The sequence below is a fragment of the Mesoplodon densirostris genome, chromosome 16, assembly GCF_025265405.1.
Source record: "Mesoplodon densirostris isolate mMesDen1 chromosome 16, mMesDen1 primary haplotype, whole genome shotgun sequence".
Taxonomy (NCBI): Eukaryota; Metazoa; Chordata; class Mammalia; order Artiodactyla; family Ziphiidae; genus Mesoplodon; species Mesoplodon densirostris.
In genome coordinates this window covers 17,593,661-17,610,686 of record NC_082676.1, presented here as the reverse complement: position 1 = coordinate 17,610,686, position 17,026 = coordinate 17,593,661, and positions in this window count along the sequence as shown.

The window sequence follows — 17,026 nt, the reverse complement described above, 5'->3', positions numbered from 1 at the left end:
ATAAATTGGGAGATTGGGATTGACATGTACACACGACTATATATAAAACAGATAACTAATAAGGACCCACTGTATAGCACAGGGAACTCTATACAATACTCTGTAATGGCTTAAATGGGAAAAGAATCTCAAAAAGAGGGCTTCCCTGGTGGCGCAGTGGTTAAGAATCTGCCTGCCAATGCAGGGGATACGGGTTTGAGCCCTGGTCTGGGAAGATCCCACATGCCATGGAGCAACTAAGCCCGTGTGCCACAACTACTGAGCCTGCACTCTACAGCCTGTGAGCCACAACTACTGAGTCCGTGTGCCACAACTACTGAAGCCCGCGTGCCTAGAGCCCGTGCTCTGCAACAAGAGAAGCTGCCGCAGTGAGAAGCCCACACACCACAATGAAGAGTAGCCCCTGCTCGCCACAAGTAGAGAAAGCCCGTGTGCAGCAACAAAGACTCAGTGCAGCCCAAAATAAATAAATAAAATAAATTAATTTTAAAAAAAAGAATCTAAAAAAGAGCAGATATATGTATATGTATAACTGAGTCACTTTGCTGTATACCTGAAACTAACACAACATTGTAAATCAACCATGCTCCAAAAGAATTTGTTTAAAAACCAACAAAAAACTTGTTTTTCTCTTGTTAAGCTCTCTTACGTCGATTTTATTATTAGTCCAGCCACAAGAACTCAAGAGGGGTTGAGGGGGGAACCTCTACCTTTCTGACAACTCCGTCAGTTAGACTTCAGAGGAAACGTGCGCAAGCATCTGAACTCCGTCCGTCTCCCTCTTCTGTTCTCTTCCGGCTCCTGAACACCGGAAGAGCCCCTCTCGGCTCACCCCACACCACCGCGCAACTCCCTAAAAGTAAACCAAGACTGCCCAAGGTGAAGAGTGGACTCCTCTGACTTCTCAGGCACTGAGGGATGACACCCGGAGACAAAGCAGGCACATGAAAGCAGATGCTTCTCCTGTGCATAAAACAAAACACTTCTAGGGTTTCCCTGGTGGCGCAGTGGTTAAGAATCCGCCTGCCAGTGCAGGGGACAGGGGTTCGAGCCCTGGCCCGGGAGGATCCCACATGCCGTGGAGCAACTGGGCCCGTGAGCCATGGCCGCTGAGCCTGCACTCTAGAGCCCGCGAGCCACAACTACTGAGGCCCGCGTGCCTGGAGCCCGTGCTCCACAACAAAGCGAAGCCGCCGCAGTGAGAAGCCCGCGCACCGCGATGAGGAGGAGCCTCCGCTCTCTGCAACTAGAGAAAGCCCGCGTGCAGCAACTAAGACCCAACGCAGCCAAAAATAAATAAATAAATTTACTAAAAAACATATATATATTTAAAATAAAACACTTCTGGAGAAGTGTTCTCCTCTGTAAGCTACAGGGGTACCCATCATCTCTCCAGCCCCTTCAGTGCTAGGGTCCCCCCCCAGGAAGACATCAGGGGACACCCTCTGATTTGGCCAAGCAGCTGAGGATATAAACAGCACATGTCTTTTTTTTCCTTCCACATCTTTATTGGAGTATAAATGCTTTACAACGTTGTGTTAGTTTCTGCTGTACAACAAAGTAAATCAGCTATATGTTTACATATATCACCATATCCCCTCCCTCTTGAGTCTCCCCCCCACCCTCCCTATCCCACCCCTCTAGGCCATCACAAAGCACAGAGCTGATCTCCCTGTGCTGTGCGGCTGCTTCCCACTAGCTATCTATTTTACGTTTGGTAGCGTATATATGTCCATGCCACTCTCTCACTTCGTCCCAGCTTACCCTTCCCGCTCTGTGCCCTCAAGTCCATTCTCTACGTCTGCGTCTTTACTCCTGCCCTGCCACTAGGTTCATCAGCACTGCTTTTTTAAAGTCCATATATGTGTGTTAGCATACGGTATTTATTTTTCTCTTTCTGACTTACTTCACTCTGCATGACAGATTCTAGGTCCATCCACCTCGCTACAAATAACTCAGTTTCATTAGCACTTAAGAAACTCAACTGCTGGGGGCGTTGGGCAGCAGGAAAGCTCTGTGACCAAGGGTGGCTGGGCCCCACCATCTGAGATCCCTTTGAGGACTGAACATTGATCTACAGACATATGACCATAGGATTATGAGACCAGTGCTCAACGGCATGAGAGTTATGCCTGGTCTGTGGGGCTGCAGCAGAGACTGGCAGCTACAAAAGACCAAGACCAGGGGGCCAAGTTCTGAAATTTTTTTAACAAATCCTTGAAACATTTTGCAGTACACACTGTGTGCCAATCCCTGGGCTGTTTTTACCAATGTTATCTCATTAAATCCCCCTCCAACAAACAAATAAATAAAAAGCATTTGATTTAAAGTCACAGAGACTTAATACTAAAATAGAACAGATAGACCTTAGATTTCCACCAGGATATGCAGAATGCCTTCCTTGTCTACTCATCTGCAGTTATTTTCTTCTTGTTCTTTCCTTGAGTCTAGTTCAAGGGATCTTAAACTGCAGTGTGCATAAGAATTACTCAACCAAACATACTTTATCACGAGCACCTGAAGGAATTTTCCAAGGGTAATCTTGATACGCAAGACCCAATTTATCTGTTGACATCAGAACCCAATCCCCACCTAGGATTCCAGTCCGCTGAGTTACAATTTATGATCACCACAGAAGGGGAAGCGCAGCACAGGTACAGGCAGAGCATCAGCATTCGGAATGTCCTAGGTGATAAAAACATATGAACAGAAGCTCTTGAGCTGTCTCTGTCACTCGCAATTTAAGGATGAATAAAGTGAGTGAGTTGAGTCAGAGACAGGGAGCAAAATGAAAGTGAATGAATTAAAAAATTGTGGTAGATCCTTGCCATGGAAGACTACTCAGCATGAAATGTTAATACACACAACGAGATGGATGACACTCACAAACACTAGACTTAAGTGAAAGAGTCAAGCGCAAAAGACTATATACCGTGTTATTCCTTTTATATAAAATTGCAGAAATGGACACACTAGAGTATCAAAAAGCAGATAAGTGGTTTCCTGGGGCAAGGAGTTGGGGGAACATGACAGGAGGCAAAGAGGTAGATAGAGAGGAAGTGATGCCAAAAGCTCAGCTTCTCTATACACCAGTGCCAAATCGAATCTCGGAGACAGAGTTTTGGGTGAAGTAGAAAAGGATAGCTTTACTACTTTGTCAGGCACATGGGGACACAGCAGGCTCCTGCCTCAAAAAACTATGTGTAAAGCTATTCTTTTCTACTTCACCCAAAATTCTGTCTCCGAGATTCGATTTGGCACCGGTGTACAGAGAAGCTGAGCTTTTGGCATCACAAGGAGCGCTTCTTGGGGTGAGGGAATGATTCTGTATCTTGATAGGATGGTGGCTACATGATTGTATACAGTGATCAAAATTCACTATGCTGTACACTAAAACTTTTATAGTCTGGAAATACTGTATCTTAATGCATTTTTTAAAAGGGGAGGGGGAAAACCTCACGACCCCCCCACAAAAAGATTAGAGAACCTTACCCCAAACAAAACGATTAAGCAGGAAAGGTCAGAAGATTGCACAAAGCAGAATCAGATTTTTCCCTTCAGATTTCTCCTCTCTCATTGTGGAAGGAGAAAGAAAGGAAAAAGAAAACGTGAGACGTGCATTTGAATCTTTCCTTTCATATCAGGGCGGTAATCAGTGCAGAGAAGTGGGTAACAGGTTATACCAAGAGTGTTTAATTAAACTGAGCAATCATGAAACTGGATTTAAGAGTGCTTGTGTTTGTGAAACAACAAAATATTTACAGACATTTTCTTCATTCCCTTCATTAGTTTCAGACTCCACAGGAAATATGGAGGTTGGGAACGGGTCCTAATGAGATCATGCAAATTTTAACTACCGAGGTTACAGTGGCAAAGAGACAGCCCGGAAAAACACTCATGATGAAATGGTAAGTGAGAAAATCAAGGTATAAAAATGATTCTGCACTAACATTACAAGTGGTTAAAAAAAATTATAAGCCTGGTGGAGGTGGGGGGATGTGGGGGCTCAAGATAAAATATATTCTACTAGTGATGGTACAAGGAAGGCGGATCTAGGGTATTATTTTCATCTTCTCCGTTTCCCAAAATTTCTTTAGTATTTTTTTTCCTTTCAAAATAAAAACACTGATAAAAAAGAAAGAAAGAAAGAAAGAAATTGCTTAGTAGTTTCAAATTAGTAGATTCAAATTTATTCCCATGGAAAGAAGCTTATGAAATATTGACTTAAAGTAAGTTAAATAAAAAATACAGTCAGGTTTATGTAACATTATGCATGTTGTCTATACATCTACGTATCTATGAATAAAGAGATCACTGAAAAAGATATTCCACAAAATGATAATAAATAAATAAATATTTAAAAATAAAAAACTATTGCAGGCGTGTAAAGGCACACAGGTTCACTACCTCTTTGCTCCCCCTTAGAACAAGACAAAACTGGAATGAGTTCTCTCTAGTTGCTGTGTCCGATCTCATGGCATTGTATCTGGCACCCACTCCATTCAGGCTCTTGCTGCTCCCAGGACAGTGAAACCACACTCCCCAAGGTCACCCATGACCTCCATGCTGCTGAATCCAAAGGTCACTTCTCAGAACTCATTGGCCCTATGAGCAGTACTAACACAGTTGAATGTTCCCTCCTCCCCTCTCCCGATTCCAGACATTCTTGTCTCTTGCCCTTCCACCTCTCTCTTCTCAGCCTCCAGGCTGGACTCTTTCCCTCTTCTTGATCTCTAGATGTTGCAACGCTCAGGGTCAGTCCTTGAATTTCTTCTCTTCTCCCTATTTCCTCAAGAATCTCAATCCAGGCCCGTGACTTTAAATATCATCTATACACTGACTACTCCCAATTTTACATGTCTACTGTAGACCTGTCCCCTGGACTCTTAGACTTGTGTCTCTAACTGCCTGACATACGCACATGGATGTCCAACAGATATGTCAAGCCTACGTGTCCAAAGCGAATATTCCCCACGCTCCTCCAAACCTATTCCTCGAGGCTCCCCTGGTGCCTCAGCACCTCTTGTAGACTTCCTTAGTCTTGTCTACACAGCCAGGAGTTGCTTCATGAAATTCTCTCCAGTTACACACTTTTGAGTAGAATTTCGTTTTCCTGCAGGAACACCGACTAGGATGTTACGACGTCCCTGGAGAGGAGAGTCCCCTCCCTTGCACCACCCACTTAATGATCCTCATCTCAGCCCACCTTACCTGAGGGTCACCCAAACACACAGTAGCATTTAATGCCTTTGTGTCCTTATCTTCGTAGGCAAGTGAAGCCCAGGCCACCTTTTCCCCCACTGTTGCCCCATCCTGGAGATGTCCTTCCAGCATCCAGGCTTCCCCAGGGCAGCCTTCTCTGATCACCCCTCCCACCCTACGCTGGGTTGGCATCTCACCCTGTGGTTCCCTACACCTCACTCAGGGCTATTTGGGGAAGGGCCCTACTGATGCCAAATCATGGCTGCAGGAGGCCCAGTCATATCTGTGGCAACCCCTACACCTGGGGACTCCATCTGGATATCAAGAATTTAGAGGTCACTTCCAGGGATTTCTGGGTCCGCAGGTAACATAAATGCACAAAGCCACCAATGGAGCGATAGAGAGATGTGGGACGATCAGCAAGCCAAAGAACACAGAACCTATCTAAAGGCATCCTGAAGCAATTTTTTAAAATTCATTCATTCATTCATTCATTCATTCATTTTGCGGCACGCGGGCCTCTCACTGCTGTGGCCTCTCCCATTGCGGAGCACAGGCTCCGGACGTGCAGGCTCAGCGGCCATGGCTCACGGGCCCAGCCACTCCGCGGCATGTGGGATCTTCCCAGACCGGGGCACAAACCCGCGTCCCCTGCATCGGCAGGCGGACTCTCAACCACTGAGCCACCAGGGAAGCCCCTGAAGCAACTTTTAAAGAACACCATGTATACAGAAGAATTCAGGCCTGTGCAATGAGCTGGGCTTATGGTCCATGAATTTGCTATCTCTAAACCAAATGACATCCAAAGTCCCTAAATGTGCAAGACCATGGGGATGAATACTGAACGACGGCTTCCTGACAGACAGAAAAGGGCTGCACATAACTTTTCAGGTGACAGATGGGCAGACAAGGCCCGCACATCACCATCTAGGTGACAACACACTGTTCACAAATCCCTTCTCAGGCCATCCTCTAATAGCCCCAGGAGGCAAGTTCTTATTAGCCCCATTTTGCTTTTGAGAAAACTGAAGCCTGGAGAGGGTAGATGATTTAACAAGGTCACACAACGAGGACTTGAAAGATCCCCAAACCCTGGCACCAAACCCTGGTCCCTGAGTGCACTGCTGGGCCAGAAGACACTTCACAGGCTGAGGGACACCCAGGGTTCCTTTGGGGCAGCAGTGTCCAGTGTTGCAATACCCCACCCATTTCAAAATGGTCGGTGCAGTCAGATACAAGCTTTGGACCTGTGAAAGAATTCTCATTAACACCACTTTAAACCTGCCTTTTAACCCTCCATTTTTTTTTTTTTTTTTTCAATTACAGCTTGTGCTGCAAAGCCCTGGAAGATCTCTGGTGTTAAAACAACACACAGCTAGCTGAGGAAGGCCGTGGCATTTGCATGAAAGACACCTTCCACTGGGGTAACAGAAGCAGCCATGGTCTGATACACAGGGTATGCAGTGTTCATTAGCATCTAAAGTCACAATTTGGGGAAAAAAACTTTTTGATGTACAAAAGCGCACCTACAGGAGCAAAAAACTGCCAAGAGGAACAAACTTGTCCTAAATCCCACACTAATATCTCAATGTCTTTGCCAGGATGGTTTAAGTGTAAATGAAATAGCTTTGAATTACATCCTCAAGGTGAAGAAAACTGAGCTCACACAAAATAGCTAATATGGGCAGAGAATATCAGAGCTGGGAAACTGCCTGAGCCTCACCCCAATCCTGAAAAACAATTACTGCTCACCTCGCTTTACAGATAAGGAAATAGTGTTCTCAGAGGTTAGGTGAGTTGACGAGGCTGAGTGGAGATGTGAACACGGGTTGCTGAATTCACAAATCTCTTCTTTCAACCTCACCCGTGATTCTCAAGGTTGTGCTCCAGAATGCTCATTCAATAGTTCAAGGGTGAGACTGAAGCATCCTTACTTTTAAAGAGCCTCCCAGGTGAATCCAAGGCAGGTGGTTCCCTGTCCATAATATGAGAATTACTGTGGCCATACTGTGCTGCCTTTCGGAAGAGAAAAGTACCCTCCAAGATGAAGACAATGCAAAAAATGATGAGAATCCACCCACGAGCTCATTGCCAGGTCCATAAGCCCAGTCTCTGCAGCAGTGTTGGCTTCTAAGCAAGCCTCCTAAACTCTTCCATGCCTCCAGCACAAGCTCTGATAAATCCTAGTACCACCTGTACTAATACTTAGTTAATGTTTTTTAATGACTCACTTTTTCTTAACTTACTTTAAAAAGAAACCCCACAGCACTACCAAAAATAGAAACCCATTCTCATTTGCCATAAGCACATAATGAGGCTAAAAGCAAAATTAACAGAAACCCTAAAACACTAAGTAAATATTGGCTAGATACTGTTGCTCACCTAGGTTTCTGATTCTGAGAGCTGCTTTCTTCTAGATAAAAATGGGCATTAGTAAGCGTTAGTAAGGCAGGGCGTTACAGACACCCCTAACCTGAGAGGTTCTCCTTGCAGAGGACGGATAGCAAAAGAAATGAAAAGAGTTGTCTCTGTGTAATTCAATGCTCTGGGATGCCCAGTCCACACACCACCTAAAATTTCACTAACCACCACGTGCCATAATTTGGTTGTAACTGGCGTAAGGTAGTGGTTTTCAGATTTGAGGGTAAATCAGAATCCCCTGGAGGATCACAACGTGCTTTGGTTTCTGGTTCAGTAGGTTTGGGGGTGGGGCCTGCTAACTTGAATTTCTGGTAAGTTCCCAGGTGATGCTGCTGCCCCTGCTCTAGGGACCCCACTTTAAGGAGAGCCGAGCAGTTGAGGAAAGGAAGGCTTAATTCCCGGTTCTTCCAAACACTGATGAGGGGTTGTCACCTGCACGTGAGTACCAGGTACTTGTCATCTCTATAGTCTCTTTGTAGATTCCCAACATCAGACAACCTGTTATCCCAAAGCTTTCAATTACTTGACTCCAGTATTCTTCCAGAAACCTCCTCTCAGGGGGAACTAGACTCCACCAGCTACATCTTTCAGATGGGCTATCTCCACTCGTGGTAACTCCTGATGGGTGGGGGACAGGAAGTCTGGCTAGCGTGATGCCCGCTGATCCCTGGGGCTACAACAGCAGATCAGGCCAGCCTGCGAACCTGACCTCCAGCAGGCCACGTGCCTGCTTCAGACCCTGTTGTCTCCACGATGTGGCTTTTGCACCTGCCCGAGGGACCATTTCTGGTCTGCCCTCCCTCTCCGGTCAAGCCTGAGCTGATGAACCCACATGACTCACCCGCCCCGGGTCCCTCCCCACTCCCCTCTTCTCCTCACTTCCTGGACCTGCCTGGACCCCCGGCACAGCTCTTCCCCAGGTCACAGACCCCAGCAATGAGCTGTGTTAGCCTGGACCCCACTCTGGGCTCCTCTCCACTGACTGTTAGGTTCAGGTAGCAAAGAACAAATATTGTTTCAAAACACTCTTACTGGGCTTCCCTGGTGGCGCAGTGGTTGAGAGTCCGCCTGCCGATGCAGGGGACACGGGTTCGTGCCCCGGTCCGGGAGGATCCCACATGCCGCGGAGCGGCTGGGGCTGTGATCCATGGCCTCTGAGCCTGCGCGTCCAGAGCCTGTGCTCCGCAACGGGGGAGGCCACAGCAGTGAGAGGCCCCCGTACCGCAAGAAAACAAAAAACAAAAAAAAACCTTACTGCAATTCACTCCCCTGCACCTGGTGCTTTTAAGGAGCTTATAAAATCAACTAAGGGATCAAGAAAAACAGTTTCGAGGGGGATAGAAATGTCCCACTGGAAGCACTTCCCAGGAAACCTTGGGCCTGGACTCTGGCCGTGCACCCCAAAGGGACCACATCCCCGAGGAAAGAATTCACCAGGTATGTCAGAACCCGTGCAATGAACAAGGGCTCCCAGGTCGACACAGCCTCACACTTATTCCCTGTGTGTCCCGGGGTCTCTGAGTCTCCACGTGTCTCATTTCTTCCTCTTCAACACAGAAGAAATCATAGTTACCTACAGGATTGTTGTGGGAATGGAATTAAATAATGTATGTCAAACCCCAGCAGGGTGGCAGCCAGGCTTACAGTGTGTTCCCAGGAGAAGACGGCAGCTGCTGCCAACACCAGCAGTATTATTACTGATGGAACGACCACTCCGGGTGGGGTCATCTCAACTCCTACACCAGGCTCCCCAGAGACTGTTAACGCCAGGGAAGGGATGTCTTCCTGCTGGTGCGTGCACACGTGTGTGTGCATGTGTGTCGGCACGCTCACACACACACACACACATACACACACACACATGCGCGTGCACACGCACACTCATTTAAGGTCCCAACAGCCGTGGAAGCTAAAACAACATGGGTTATGATGCGCAGGTGGTGTTCTCACATTGCTCTTGAAATAGCTGAAGGCCTGCAATAAGAAGGCAGGAAGAAGAAACTCCACTCATCCAGGACTTCTTGTCCACAGAAACAAGGCAGGGTATGGCAAGTCCCAGAGCTGAAGCCACTGCCTTGTAAGTCGAGCAAAGGAGCAAAAGGCACAGAGAGGACGGGGGAGGAGGCGGGGGAGTCAGGCATGCGGCATGATGGACCCGGCCTGCAGTCCAGCAGACCAAGGCTCCAAGTCACGCCCCACTCACCGCCTGCAAGTGCTCACATGCACGACTTCACCCCCAAGGGGTTCTGTTTCCTCTTGTGTAAACCAGTATGATATGGTGAACTGAGCTGTCAGGGGCATTAAATAAAATTCTAATAGGCAGATAATAGTCTAAAACACTAATTAGGCATTTATGCTGTGCTCAGGCCTCTGTGCATTTCACTCCATCCTCAAACCATCACTAGAGTTCTCTCATTTGACAGAGAGGTTAAGTAACCTGCTCAGGGTCACACAGCCAGTCAAGGTCAGAGCTAGGATCTGAACCCACGCAGTCTGCCTCCAAGCCACCTGCCGTTAGCCATAAGCATCACAGAATGCTGCCTGGAACATGGCAGTTGTTCATGTAAATGGGAGCAAGGGCAGAGGGCAGGGGTTTGCTTTCCCAAAGCCTCTACCTGGATGATGAGAAGGGGAGTGAATCTACAGACTGGATTAACCCAAATCCAAGCCCATTGCACAAGGCTCTGATTCCCTGCCCCAAATTTAAACAGCTGCTCCTTCAATGTAATGGAACACAAATGTCTGAAGAGCTTCAAGTTTTAATTATCAAAGTCCTGATGAAAATCTGAATCAACAGCTGCGCCCGGGAAGGTGGCCCTCAGAGATGCCCAGCGAGGGGCAGAGGGCGGGGAAGGGAGGACACAGTCCAGACAGGACGCGGATAACTGCAGCTGTCTGGAGAGCTCCAGCACCCGCAGCTGTGAGCTGTGGGGCGGATGAAACGGACAGGGATCAGGCAGGAGGAGGAGGGAAACTCTGGGGTGCACCTGTCCTTGTGCCATAGAAGCTGTGCATCTGATGTATGTCTTGTGAAAGTGACAAGGTGGAGGGATGACAGCAAGGACTGTGGGGATGTCCTGCCATGGGGTGTCTGGTGGGTAGGGCAGGAGCGTGGGCACAGCTGCCCAGGAGACCAAGAAGGGGTCAGCGGGGCAGGAAGCAGGTGTCAGAGCAATGGCCTTCAGCCAGCTAACAGACAGCATGTGACAGTGGCTTCAAGGCTTCCGCTGTGGCATTAACTCCTAGGTACCAGGTAACAGGGTCTCTACCCATCCCTACCACCTTCTCTTCTCCAGGTGAGAAACATCCCCTATTCCACAACCATTCCAGGTATTGCCACTCAATGCAAAAGCCTCTCCCCGTCTGCCTCAATACTGAAGAGAAACACATTTCCTCTCCAAGGACGGACCTTGTCGTATCTTTTGATTCTTTTCATATCTAACATCTTTCCCATCAGTGACTTTGGATAACGCCAAGCTGGAAATACTAGAATAACAAAATGACCAGGAGAACGGAATACATTACTGTGCTCTTTTTTGCTTTGCCCATCAATTTGGCAAGATGGCAGTGGAAGAGTTACTGCCATCGGGCGTCTAAGCTGCTACCACATTCCAGGAAAGAAGTCTGGGACGCAGGCTGGACAAAGCAGTTCTCTCCTAGGAAAGAATTTTATGACTTGAAGGCAAGGACACTCAGGAAAGGGTTATTCATACCAATGCAAAGGAATTCAGAAGTGTTAAAAAATAGGACACTAGTTGAACATGCATGGTCAACTCAAGCAGCTGAAGGGCATGCCGTTCAACAATTCAACAATTTCTAGTACCAAATAACCCAAAGAGGGGGGACACGTGATAAAACATTAAGTAATAAAGCAGGACGTGAAATAGACTGTCACATACATAATTATTCCAACTGTGTTTAACATATACAAATGAATAAATGTGAGTATTAAAAAAAGACAGGAAGGAAGTGTACCTAATAGAACATTAATCACCTCTCTTCTTATGGATTATTTTTTCTGTATACTTTCCATTTTTTCTACATTTTCTACAGAAAATATGCATTACTAAAAACTTTAAAAAAATATTTTTCAATAAAAAAGTTTAAAAACTAGTAAAAAGGAATAGAGAAGTTAGGAGAGAGAATGCTTGGACTTAACGCAAATCCTACTTTGGGCAAACCTTTCCTTTCTCTCACAGCCCTCAGAGCCAAATGATGGGGACATTCTTTTCCCCTTAAATCAATTCTACCAGATAATATTTGGCCTGATGTTCATAGGAATACATGTGTTCTCAGCCCTAGAAAGCATATGTCAGAGAAAATGCCTTAAGAACCCATTCCTGAATGGACTCTCAAGGATTAGCAGTTGTCATGGCAATCTGCTAGCAAACAATTTGTGAAGTACTTGAAATTTCTCCTCCACTACTGATTGGTAACCAGGTACTGGAATGGTCCTGTAACTCATCACTGCCAGCTGTGTGTCCCATCAGTGCCTAATCTGACTACAAATGGCCCCCAAACTAGGGAGCTTGGCTCTAGCTCCTGCCATCAGCATGCTTGGTACCCATTCAAGGAAGCAGTCACTTGGGAAAAGTTTAAGCATCATCTCCCTGCACTTGTTTCTGATAAATCAGGACAAAGGCTTGGTGATGCTTGTTGATGGTGAGAAAGATGAGCCCTGCTTAAGAACACCCACGACCACAGACACCAGGCTTCCAGTATCAGTGCAATGGAAAACCACCGAGGTGCCCCCCCAGGTTTCTCCTGGGGCCAACAACAACATCAGCTGAGGGGGCCAATCATTTCTATTCCAGGTCTACATTCTGGAAGACGTGGGCCAAATCCTTCTGTCATTTTATGAAGTCTTCCCCCAAGGAGCCAGAAGTCTGCCCATCTACCAAGGATCTGCTTCTGCTGCCATGTGTCCCTGGGCCTTTGGCCCCATATCATTCATTCGACAAAACTGCCCTGAGAACCCCGACAATGTGATGGGTACCAGTAACGTCCTATGTAACCACCCCAATTCCTCCACTCTCATAGACAATTCCGAGGACTGGCCTTCTCTACCATGAAATACACCTCCGCACTGGGTGGGAATTAGCTGATAGAACACAGCACAGGCACTCAGTAAATATTTGTGGAATATTTTTTCCTTCTAATTGGAAAGGCTGGTACGAGTGAGCCAAGGCCTTGGAATGCACAGAGTGAAGGTCACATCCGGTGGCTTCCATCTTAGCTACACAGCACTGAACTCTCATCCCGTCAACGTTGTTCCTGATGGTATTCCTCCCAGTTCTCACATGCAGCTTGGGAACCACTGTCTGAGGTCACTGCGGTCTCCTGGTCCCCTGGATGCCACACGCAGGCCTGGTTTGGGCAACGGTCCTACTGAGTCCATCCTCTCAGAGAGAAAGAAACCGGGGGCGGAGAGGCAAACCAGTGATGGGTGACTCTGGGAACACAGGGCCTGTGGTAAGCGTGGGGTTGAGTGAAGGCAGGGCTCACTCCCTAGGGTGCAGAAGATGGGAGGCTGGAAACCAGGCCCAGGGCTAGAACTGAGCCTGAGGGAGATGTGGGCTCCCCACAAGAGGGTCTTGGATGAGAGGCAGCTCCAATAAAGCAGCCGTACCTCCCAGCGGGGCTCATGCCAGGTCTGGACAAAGAGGTCAGGGCCCCGCTGCAGCTGAGGTAACACGTGAAAGCACGGGTCTTTAGAAGTGTCCAGCGCACATCTGTGACCAAAAGGTCAGGGGACTGAGATGGGATGCAGAACAAGGAAGCTCAAAATTTTAGAAGAGGGTGGTATCTGAAGGTCCGGCTGAGAAGGGAGGTAGGGGCAAAAGGGGAGGGACTGTATTTCCCACACCAGGCAGCCTGGTCAGTGGCACCTTGCTGACTCGCGTAACCAACGCGTCCTGGTTTGCCCAGGACGTTCCTGACCTCAGCACTGAGAGTCCTGCATCCTGGCCAACCGGGACAGTCAGTCACCCCACTGCCAGCCTGCCCTCAAGCTGGGGCCTCACCGTGCTCTTTGAGAAGGACCCTGAAAAGCTTGTGTCTGCCCTAGACACTTCGGTTAGTTCTGAAATGACTACCTACCCCTGAGTTACCTCCTGAACAGGTATCTACTGCCACTTGGAGATGGCCGCAGTTGATCCAAAAGGAGGAAAAAACAGAAAGGCAGATGACAAGTGTGTCTCAGAGAGGCACAGACAGCAGTGTCCTCACCTCCGCTCTCGTCGGTCCATCCGCCCGCTGCTCTCCCAACCTCTCCTCCACGTGCAACCTCAGAGGAACCCTTCCAGACTCCAAATCTGATGAGGCCACCCCTCTGGAGACCATACCTGGGCTCCCTGCTGCCCTTAGAAGAGAATCTAAGCTTCGGCCTGGCCCACAAGGCCATCCTAGACCAGCCTCCCCCACCCCTCTGGCCTCTTTCCTGCCTTGCACACGTCTGCCTTGATGCACTTTTCAATTCCTGAACTCAGCCAAGCTCACCCACACCTGCAGGCCTTTGCACAGGCTGGCCCTTCGATCGAGAATTCCCTCTGCTTCCCTGCAGCCTCATCCTGCCACTTACCAACCGGGCTTATTTGCCTGCTCAGAAAAGAACCTTCACGCTTCCTTCCCTGTCCCCTGGGTATAGGACCAACTGCTCCTCTCTCTCTTTTTATTTTATTTATTTATTTATTTATCTATCTATCTATTTACTTATTTATTTATCTATCTATCTACCTATCTATCTGTTTATTTATTTATTTATAATACAGTAGGTTCTCATTAGTCATCCATTTGCTCCTCTCTCTTTGGCCTCCCACAGAGCCTGAGCCCTCATTTCACTATATTGTAAGATTTGTATGTTTACATGCATCTTGCCCATCATGATTCCATGAACTCCTTGATAACAGGGATTGAGTCTCTTTGAACTACATTTTCCCATCACTAAGCATGGTTCTGGGCACAAAACAGGCATCCAGTAGGTGTTTGCTGGTTGACTGACTGACTGACTGACTGACTGACTAAGCTTACCTCCCCCAAACTCTTCCATGTGACACCGTATTTCCCTCTAAGTTTTTAGTCATTACTAATGACAAAGTGCCTCTTTAAATTTCCAAGTGCTGGGCTTCCCTGGTGGCGCAGTGGTTAACATGCAGGTGACACGGGTTCGAGCCCTGGTCCAGGAAGACCCCACATGCCGCGGAGCAGCTAAGCCCGTGCACCACAACTACTGAGCCTGCGCTCTAGAGTCCGCGAGCCACAACTACCGAGCCCGCATGCCACAACTACTGAGCCCGCATGCCTAGAGCCTGTGCTCCGCAACAAGAGAAGCTACTGCAATGAGACGCCCATGCACCACAATGACAAGTAGCCCCCACTCGCCACAACTAAAGAAAGCCCGTGCACAGCAACAAAGATCCAACTCAGCCAAAAATAAAATAAATAAATTTATTTTAAAAAATTTTTTCCGGGCCTCCCTGGTGGCGCAAGTGGTTGAGAATCCGCCTCCCGATGCAGGGGATACGGGTTCGTGCCCCGGTCTGGGAGGATCCCATATGCCGCGGAGCGGCTGGGCCCGTGAGCCATGGCCGCTGAGCCTGCGCGTCCGGAGCCTGCGCGTCCGGAGCCTGTGCTCCGCAACGGGGGAGGCCACAGCAGTGAGAGGCCCGCATACCGCAAAAAAAAAAAAATTTTTTTCCAAGTGCTTATCACAAAGCTTTCTGTTTGTGCCTACCAGTTTGTGCCGTCAATGGGGTGAGCCTCACCATGGTTCTATCAAAGCACCCTTCGTCCTACTGATTTACTTTAAAATGCAACTCAGTGGCTTCAAGTGAGAAGGAGGATGCAGCCACATCTTCAGCCTGTCCCCAGACATCAGTCACCTGCCAGTTGAGTAGATGTGACTGTCATCTCCCCAACCCGACACAATGATTTTTCTTCACCACAATACGAGCCCAATGAAGCATACAATCATGGTGCATTCCCTATCAGCTTAACATCCTATGCAATTTTTCAGAGAGTGTGATGCTATCTGAAAATAAGTGCAACAGTCTGGAACTCATTTTTCCCCTGTGCCTACCTTTCAGCTTCCTATAAATTCCAGACAGCCTTTGAGGCAGAGACACAACTCTGCGTTATCAAACAAGCATCACTTAAGCCTCTGCCTTGAGCAGTGTCTGAAGGTACTGAGAATTCACCCATCTTATTATGGTATGCTAACGCAGTTTGCTGGGCCTGAAATTGTGCCAAATATCACTGTCAGGAATGCTTCAAGTTAAAGTGTGTGTGTGTGTGTGTGTGTGTGTGTGTGTGTGTTAGCCAAGGAAAGAAACAGGAAGAAGAATTCAACTCTAATAAAGGAACATAGTTTCCAATGCGCAGGCAAAAAACAGAAGCGTGTTAGTGATTTACTGATGCGTAACGAATTACCCCCAAAGCTTAGCAGTTTTAAGTAATACACTTCTCTTGTCTCACAGTTTCTGTGGATCAGAAATCCAGGCACAGCTTAACTGGGTCCTCTGCTTCAGCATCTCGTAAGGTTGCAGTCAAGATGTTGGCGAGAGCTGTGGTCTCATCTGAAGGCTTGGTTGGGGAAGGACCTGTTTCTAAGGTCACTTAGGTGGTGGTTGGCAGGATTCAGTCTCTATGGGCTGTTAGCCTGAGATCTTAGTTCTTTACGAGCCATTAGCTGAAGGTCTCCCTCAGATCCTTAACTCCTGAGCCTTCCTACAGAGTATCTCACAACTTGCCATCATGCTTACTCACTGTGATGGGCAAGAGAAAATACCAACCAAGAAAGAGTGGTAGGAGGATACAAGATAGTCTTTTGTAACCTAATTAAGGAAATGACATCCCATGACATTTGGTATATTTTATTCTTTGGAAGCAAGTCTCTAGGTCCAGCCCACAATTGAAGGGAAGGGATTACACAAGGGCACAAATACTGGGAGATGAGAATGATTGGGAACCATGTCAAAAACTGCCTACCACAGAAATTCCCAATAAACCCCAGAAAGGTATCACCAGAGCCACTTGCCTAAGGCCTGGCACATAAGAGTATTTGGGAAATTCATTCCTTTTTCAACAAGTGTTTAATGAGTGTCCGCTATGGAAAAAGCACTGTTCTAAATGGTAGGTGAACAAATGCAGAAGTAAACAAAACAAAAATCCCTGTCCTTGGAGAGCTTATATTCGAATGGAAGGAGAAAGACAGAAAATAAGACATGTAATGTGCTGGACAGGGCTAACTGCTATGGAGAAAACGAAGCACGGAAGGGGTGAGGGGTACGGGCTGAGATATACAGCGTGTAGGAAGGGCCTCCATGAGAAGGTGATATCTGAGAAAAGTCATGGAAGAGACCAGGGAACAAGCCACCTGGCTCTCTGAGAGAAGAGCAGTCCAGAA